The sequence below is a fragment of the Galeopterus variegatus genome, unplaced genomic scaffold (assembly GCF_000696425.1).
Source record: "Galeopterus variegatus unplaced genomic scaffold, G_variegatus-3.0.2 Scaffold969, whole genome shotgun sequence".
NCBI lineage: Eukaryota > Metazoa > Chordata > Mammalia > Dermoptera > Cynocephalidae > Galeopterus > Galeopterus variegatus.
Genome location: NW_007727080.1, coordinates 88,144 through 96,252, shown reverse-complemented (window position 1 = coordinate 96,252; position 8,109 = coordinate 88,144). Strand labels below are relative to the sequence as shown.

The window sequence follows — 8,109 nt, the reverse complement described above, 5'->3', positions numbered from 1 at the left end:
CCGGGACGCCAGGCGGCTGCAGGGTCCGCGCCGCCAGAAGTTCCCGGCCCCGGGGCCGGGTCGGCCCCCCGCAGCCCCCCGAGCGGCCGGGGGAGGGGGACCCGAGCCCCCCGACCCCCTCTCAGCCCCGGGACCCGGCAGCCCGCCCGTCCGAGCCGCTATGCTCCCGCCCTCGTGTTGCGGTGGAAGCGGCTTGGGAGGAGGGGGCGTCCGAACCCGGACGTCCCGGGGGAGGGAGGTGGGAGATAAGGTGGGGGTGGAGGACACCCATCCTCTCCCTGCAGTAAATAAAGCCTTGGTGGACCCCGTGCCTGCCCTCCTCTCATTTTGAGTTCAGTCCTTCGATTGCATTTAAGGTTCACTTTGCAATAACAGTCGGTGTACCTGAAGAAATTTGAACTGTAATAAAGCTGTAAAGAAGTGCAAAATTGTGGTTAGAGAAGTGAACTTCAATCTGGCTTGGGAAAGCACGGTAATTTGTTCTGGATGCCTCAGTTTCCCCATCTGTGAAAGAGACAAGGTTCTAGGGCGGTAACATTTGCAGGCCCTAGGGGTGGGGCCGGCTGTGTGCGTGGAGGAGGTCTTCAGAGTTATCCTGCCTGATCCACTGTAGGCTCCCCCGACGCTGGCGGGCATTGACACGGCGAGGGCACATGGCTGGGCTCTGATGGGGTGTGGGTCCAGGACGTGAGGGTCACTTTAATTTGGGTTTCTCCCATTGCTTTCCCTTCCTTTTCAGTTTCTGCAGGAACAGCCTCCGGCCTTTGAGTCCCCAGGGTGTATCCTGCAGGCACCCCCACTTGTCAGAGCCTTGGGGAGCTCAGCTTCGAGTAAGGTATTGCTGCCCTGTGAGGGGCAAGAGGGTGTGTGCTTTTGCCTTCACCCTCCAGTTCCCGCGCCCCCCCTCCCACCAACCCCCAGCTGGAACACGTGCTCTTTTAGTGCCAGTTTGGGGAAAAGCTCCCTGGAAGCTAGTGATACTGGCCCCTAAAGGGAATCTGAGGAGGCCTGACTGAGAAGCTTTGGGGTAAGGTGATCTGGCTGCCCTTCCCCCATCACATAATGTTTTAGATCTTCTGTCCCACATTCTGTTGCAAGATCAACACATGGCAAAGGAGAATTACGGAGCCATGTGTCAGCTGGGGGGGTGGGGGGGGAATTGAGACCCACTGCTGCTGGCTTCAGGTTTCAGTGGGACATGGCCACTCCATGTGCTGGGGCTTCCCAGAGTGATAGCTGCACAGGTACTGCTGCAGGGTGTCTTAGATCTGCTCTTGGAGGCTTTCCAATTCCTCTGTTTTCCTTTCTTTCTCCACGAGGAGACAGGTTTCCTGTGTCTTGCTGCCGAGTGCCATTAACGTTGCTGGTGCAGTGAAAAGGTAATGTCTTTCTTCTCAATTTCTCTGTTACCAGTTCCTGAGGGCAACTGTGAAACCTGAGCATCCTGAATACTTTGGTGCCTGCTGGGCAGCCTCAGTCCTGCAGGGTAGTGAGGCAAGGTCCCAGCTCTTGGTGGTGTTCCTGTCTAGCTTGTGTGTGGTGACACCTCTCTGTATGGAAGCAGGCTGGAGACTTGAGAGCTAGCATGTCCCAAGAGGAAGCCAGCCTCCAGTTTTTTGTTTGTTTGTTTTTTGTTTTCCCTCAGTGCACCTGGGGCTTCTTGGCACACCTGGGCAGAATGTCACAACCTGTTTGCAGTGAAACTCAGCCAGGGAGATAAACTGTGGGAGGACATGAGAGGAGCAGGCCAGTACTGTGTCTGGAAAGGTGACATCTCATGTGGAGACCTAGAAAGGTGCCATATTTAGTATCATCACCCAGATGATGTGAGGAACCAGTAATTCCTAAGTAGGAAGTTTTATGTTCCTATATGTATATATTTTTTTGGCAGCTGGCCAGTACAGGGATCTGAACCCTAGACCCTGGTGTTAGCAACAGGGTACTCTAACCTGCTGAAGTAACTGGCCAGCCCCTATGTACTATTTGGACACTGCATCTTGAGCAAGTGATGAAGAGTTTGGGCTCTAAAGTCAGACTTCCTGGGTTCACATCTTGGTTCTGACCCATACTAGCCTTGTGTTTTGAACAAGTTGCTCTGTCTTAACGTTTCTTATCCGTGAGAAGGGGATGATAGTGATTCTTATGTCATTGGACTGTTGTATTGAGTGAGTTACTTGGGTACAGGGCCTAGTACATGGCAAGTACTCAATGAGTGTTAGTTGTTATTGTCAACATTACCTTTCTTATTATGTCACCTTCCCGGTGTTGAAGGGACAATGGAGATTCTGCCTTATTGGACCTGATGGAAGCAACCATTGATATAAACATACCACATGCTATTAATGCAAACCAAGCTGAATGGCAGTATGCAAAGGCTGGGGTGGGAATCCTTAACCCCGCCCCTTATAAAAGGCTGCTCAGGTCACTTCCAGCCCTTCCAGTCTCCCTTCCCAAGGGAGAAAGCATAGTGATGAGAAGACTGCTGTCTTTCCACCTGGGTAGACGTAAATATTCATTGGACCTCTCTTAAGTGTCTTCAGGAGGTGATGAATTGTTTCCAGGTAGGTCTTTTATGGGTCTCTCCTCACTTTAGCTCCTCTCTGGGACTCTTAATTGATCCTTCCCAAGCTCCTGACTCTACTTGGTCCCAGCTGGCTTGAGTAGTTGTAGAAAGAGCAGGTAGGGATTTTTTTTTTTTTTTTTTTTTTTTTTTTTAAAAAAAAAAAGCAGGTCCTTTGGCATATTTTAAACAGGCTGATGTGTGTTCCAAAAGGATGTTAAAAGATACTATCCTTCTGGTTCAGAAAAATAAAGCAACACCTAGCATTGAAAAATGGATTTGTTTCCTTCACCAGACAAGAAAGGACTCAGCAGGGCAGAAACAAAACTTGTAGCAATCCTTGTGTGATTGAGAACTAAGTACCTGCTCTTCTCATGCTTCTTGTGCTAGTTTTAGGTGTAGGGGACTTGGAAAATATCCTCATCCCTCCACTCGCACCCCACCCCGCTGAAGTTTTATTGTCCATTAGAAGTTTAATGCTAGTTCCTGTTTGTTTTAATTTTTCTTCTGTGTGAATTCCTGCCATAGTAATTCTTGATCAACTTGCTTAGGGCAAGTCAGCTGGGTCACATGGCAATGTGTGGTTCAGAGATAGTAAATCTTGTTTGGCTGGTGTGTTGCAATTTTCAAAGTGCACTAGCTGCTACGGAGCAGGAAGACACATCCCCTGTTGATACTCCTGATGTTTGTCTAGACCAATGGATTTAATTTCCTACGTATTTTTTATGGCCCTGCAAATGGAAGGTTTTTATGTTTGTTTTTAAAATTCTTTTAAAATTTTCTGTTTGAAGAGCTTGAGGAATTTCCTAAAGAGGAAGCATTTGTTAGGAGAAACCAAATGTGACTTCTGCCGATGCAAATTAGTCTAAATGATCTAATCTTTATTTCATTTGTTAATAGTGCTGTAAAATGTACCTCTGAAGAAATTCTGTATATCAAATACAAGTTTTGTCCGATAAATGGCCATCTGTTGAGGGAGGACCTGCTATGCTAGTGTTGGTACATACTATATGCAGGTGCTTAATAAATGAAGTGAGCCCTATTCCCAAGGAGCTCACCTGTTCCTTATCTTGTGGGCGTAACAACAGTAAAGATGAAACAATTTCAATATAGTGTGATATCTGCAGATAAAAGTTGAATAAAATCCCAGAAGTATTACAGTGGAAAGACTGATTAATACAACAGGACATTTCTTTAATATATTTTTGTTTGACCAGAGTTTTGTACACTTTCTACTTGTAGCTTTTATTTTATATGAGGACATGATTTTAGTGAATTGTGAGTTAGAACTGGAATCTGTACCATTGGGTGTCTCTCCAGTTAAGCATGAATCCATTTAAACAGGTGCCTTTGGGCAAATTATTGTATTTCCGGGGCCCTTAGTTTTTCCTCATCTTCTGAAACTTTTCTTTTTGGGCACAAAAAGCTTCTTAGTGAGTAGTATTTATTAGATAAAAAGTCTTTATGGGGGCCAGCCCGATAGCGCACTACTACAGTGGCCGCTTGGGAGTGCGGCGGCACTCCCACCGAGGGTTCGGATCCCACATACAGACCAGCCGCTCACTGGCTGAGCGAGGTGCGGGCGCAACACCGAGGGTTGCAATCCCGTTGTTGGTCCCGGCCCAGTACGGGCGCGACACTGAGGGTTGCGATCCATTGCCAGTCATGAAAAAAGACAAAAAAAAAAAAAAAAAAAAGTCTTTATGAAAATCTACATCTCTTAATTGGCTAGCAACCATTTGAGTTAACTATCTTGTTCAAATTGTGTTGAGTTTAACCTGATACTAGCATTTTAGCATCCATGTAACAACCCCAGAATAATATTTGATAAGTTTGAATTAAATAAATGAAGTGACTTGAAGGGAAAGTAAAATTAGTAAAAATTTGAAATAAAGCTGGAGGGTTTTTACTAAGATAGTTTTATCTTGGTAACTAAACTTGCTTTCCTGAGGAAAGTGTTTCAGAATGGTTGGAAATTTTTTTGTTTTAGTTATTTAAAAAAGTCAGTCTCGGGCCGGCCCAGTGGCGCACTGCTACAGTGCGCCACTTGGGAGTGTGGTGGTGCTCCCGCCGAGGGTTCGGATCCCACATACAGACCGGTTCCGCTCACTGGCTGAGCAAGGTGCGGGAGCAATACCGAGGGTTGCGATCCCGTTGCCGGACACGAAAAAAAAAAGACAAAAAGGAAAAAAAAAAAAAAAAAGTCAGTCTCATAATTTGAGGGAAGAGAGAGCTTGCCTTTTCTGTGACTGTTTCTCATGCTTTCCATTCTCAAAGATAATTGGAAACTGTAAGTTTAGTTTAATGTATCACTTAGGAGTGGTTAAAGTCATGTGTGAGGGTCTGAGACTCTGATGGTTGTTGGATTTTAAGAAATTGCAGCCTGAGGTGAGGTGGGTTAATGTTTAAAGAAAAAATTCTGTTCTTTTGGCCCTAGAGGTCTAATATGCAGGAGTTTATGTTAGGTCAGGACCTGACAATTAGGTCTGCAGATTTTTCTCTGTTTTTCTTGGAATTCTAGGGGAAAACAAGTTTGAATGCGAATATGTAGCTAGAATTAAATTGTAGTGCTTTTTCTGGATATTAACTTTATGTGTTCCTGTTCTGTACAATAAAACCTATTTATTTATTTTTCACTAATGTGGAATTTTGTATACTTGGGTTGTAGTGAAAGTACTTTTCAAGTTTGATTCTCTTAGCAATTAAGAGAAATTTCTCTAATTCATATATATATATTTATTTATTTTTTCCCACTAGTCTGGTATTTCTAGTTAATTTGAATTGGTTGAGGTTTTATGATGGTATTAAGTTCTGTTGTATCATCAGAGAGGTATCTCTTGGTGGTTTTATTCTCTACGCATGAAGCCAGCCCAAGCAAACTGACTGGAAGAGTGGTAAAAGATGTTGTCTTTTAGTCCAATTAACTTTTCTACTCTAAATATTTTAATGCAACTTCTCATAATAAACCTTCAATTGTGGTGAAATCAAACCCTAGTCTAAGGATTTGAAAGTCCTTGCTGGTCTTTTAAGAGAAAAGGCTACCCAAAAATTAACCAGCAAAAACTTTCTTGAGACAAATAAATTCTGTGTCAGCAACCAACCCCAGCACTAAGGGCATTCTGGAATGTTTCTGTTCTGGGATTATGGCTTGGAAGTTTGGAGGTGTCATAAGTCCTCTACATGGAATTTTACCAGAATTCTGAGAATGATTATTTGCTATGGATAGTTTTAAGATTGTTGGGAGAAAAACCCTGTTTATTTCCAGAGCTTCACTTCCCACTCATAAGTCCAACCTTCCTCCTGCCCATCAAGTTGTGATGCTGCTTTCAGAACCCTCGAATGCTTTAAAGAAGCTCAAACTTGGGATTCTTTTTCTAGGTGGTTGTGAATTTTAGGCAAACAGAGAAGTATGAAGAATAATAGAGTGAACACTCGTGTTCTCCCCTTCCAGTGGAGAAAAAAAAACCATTACAAATACAGTTAAAACCCCATGGGAGCCCTTGCCCATCTCATTGCCCCCCCACCCCAGACAGAATGACCACATTTCTGAATACATCACCTGTTTTTATACTTTTACTAAATATGTATGCATTCATAAGCCAGATATAGTATTATTTCCTTGTGTTTTAAATATGCTCTATTATACTAAACAAATCCTCCTCAGTTAGCTTTTATTGTTTAAATTATGATTTTGAGACCTACTCACTAAGATACACATAATTCTAGTTTAACTGCTGTATATTATTCCTTCATAGGAATATGCTATAATGTATTCATTTTGTTGTTTATAAACACTTAGGTTTACAATTTTTTGTGTGTGCTGTTTTAGTGTTACGAACAGTTGTGAACCCGTCTCCCTGTGTATATGTTTAAAGTTTCTCTGTGGTGCAAACCTAGAAGAGAATTGTTGGGTCAAAGGAAGTGGACATCTTTCACTTTAATATGTTGCCAGACTGCTCTCCAAAGCAGTTGTACCAGTCTTCATTTCAACCAGCAGCATCCAGTCGCTCCACATGCTTGCAGGCACTGTTATTGTTAGACTTGAAGTATTGCCATTCTGACAGGTGTGAAATTGTATCTGCGTGGTTTAAAATATGCACTTTTCATTTACTAGTAAGGTTGACCATCTTTTCATGTGTTTATTGTGTGGGTTTGTTTTTAATCTAGGGGCTCGGGAGCAGTTTTCCAGGGCTGGAAGGTCAGGATTGCAGTGTTGATTTTGTCTGAAAACAGACAGGGAAAGTACCATGAAGAGGAAAATCGGGGAGACCAAAAAAAACGTCAAGAAAGGTAGGGATTGATCAGGAGATAGAGGTCGTAGGAATGATGACAAGGTGATCACTGTGGAGGGGTGAAGACTTGTAGCAAAAAGATCATAGACTAGAATGATGAAGATATCCTGAGTGTTGAGAGTAAATTCGGGCTACATTCCTGTGCTCGCCAGGCCTCATTCAAGCCTCACTCACACTTAGTTTAATTGAAATTGGCTTTGGTGAAAATCATGTCTGGGGCCTCTTCCGGTAAGAACAGCAGCAAGGCTGGACTTGTGGAGTTTTCCTGTTTACCCAGTTGCTTTTTGAAGTTCTTTTAGAAAGGCAATGTGAAATTATGGTCTTTTTCCTAAAATACATTTCTTTGTCCTTCAGGTTAGGTACACTGTGCAGGAAGACAGTTTTTTAGCAGGATTTGGTTGAATGTACTGATGAAATTACTATCTCAAATATTTAAAATACATTGCTTGTACTTAATTTTCAGAGTATGGTGAATGTCACCTTATCGACCACAGAGATGTATGGTTAATAACAGCATTAAAAATGTTACACTTTAGGGCCGGCCCCGTGGCTCACTCGGGAGAGTGCAGCGCTGGTAGCGCTGAGGCTGCGGGTTCGGATCCTTTATAGGGATGGCCGGTGCGCTCACTGGCTGAACGTGGTGCAGACAACACTGTGCCAAGGGTTGCGATCCCCTTATGGGTCAAAAAAAAAGTTACACTTTAGTGGTTCTTTGGTGTACCAGAGAATGGTGCCCACATGTGCACTCTCTTACTAAGAATTCAGATTTTGGGTGCTACCTCCAGAGATTTTGATTAAGTAGGTCTAAGGTGGGGCCTGGAATCTGCATTCTAAATAAGTATTCCCTCTTCCTTCCCATTTCCTCCACATTCTGTGGCATGTGAGCTGAGGACCACACTTTGAGAAATATAGCTTTTCTTGGGTAATAACCTTAGCCACTTAAAAAATAATACTTATAGAAATTACCTGCCGTGTGAAAAAATTTTTAAATCAATGTAAAATTACTTAAGGTAATAATTTAACTTCAAGAGCTATAGATTGTTGCTGTTCTGTAGATGTATTTTTTGATATTAAGTAGCCAGGTTTTTATTACTTTATGCTCTTAGAGCAGAGAATCACAGCCCTGGCTATATATCACATTACTTGTGACGCTTTTATTTATTTATTTATATCCATTTTGAGTTGATTTTAGTATGTGGTGAGAGGTATGGGTCTAGTTTCATTCTCCTGTATATGGATATCCAGTTCTCCCAGCAG

The 8,109-nt window shown here is 43.1% G+C and overlaps 1 protein-coding gene across 1 annotated transcript in view; it reads left to right on the top strand.

The window, feature by feature from the left end:
* The window catches only part of LOC103591397, a 40,633-nt gene that overhangs the window by 693 nt on the left and 31,831 nt on the right, over positions 1–8,109 (top strand). The window lies entirely within an intron of this gene.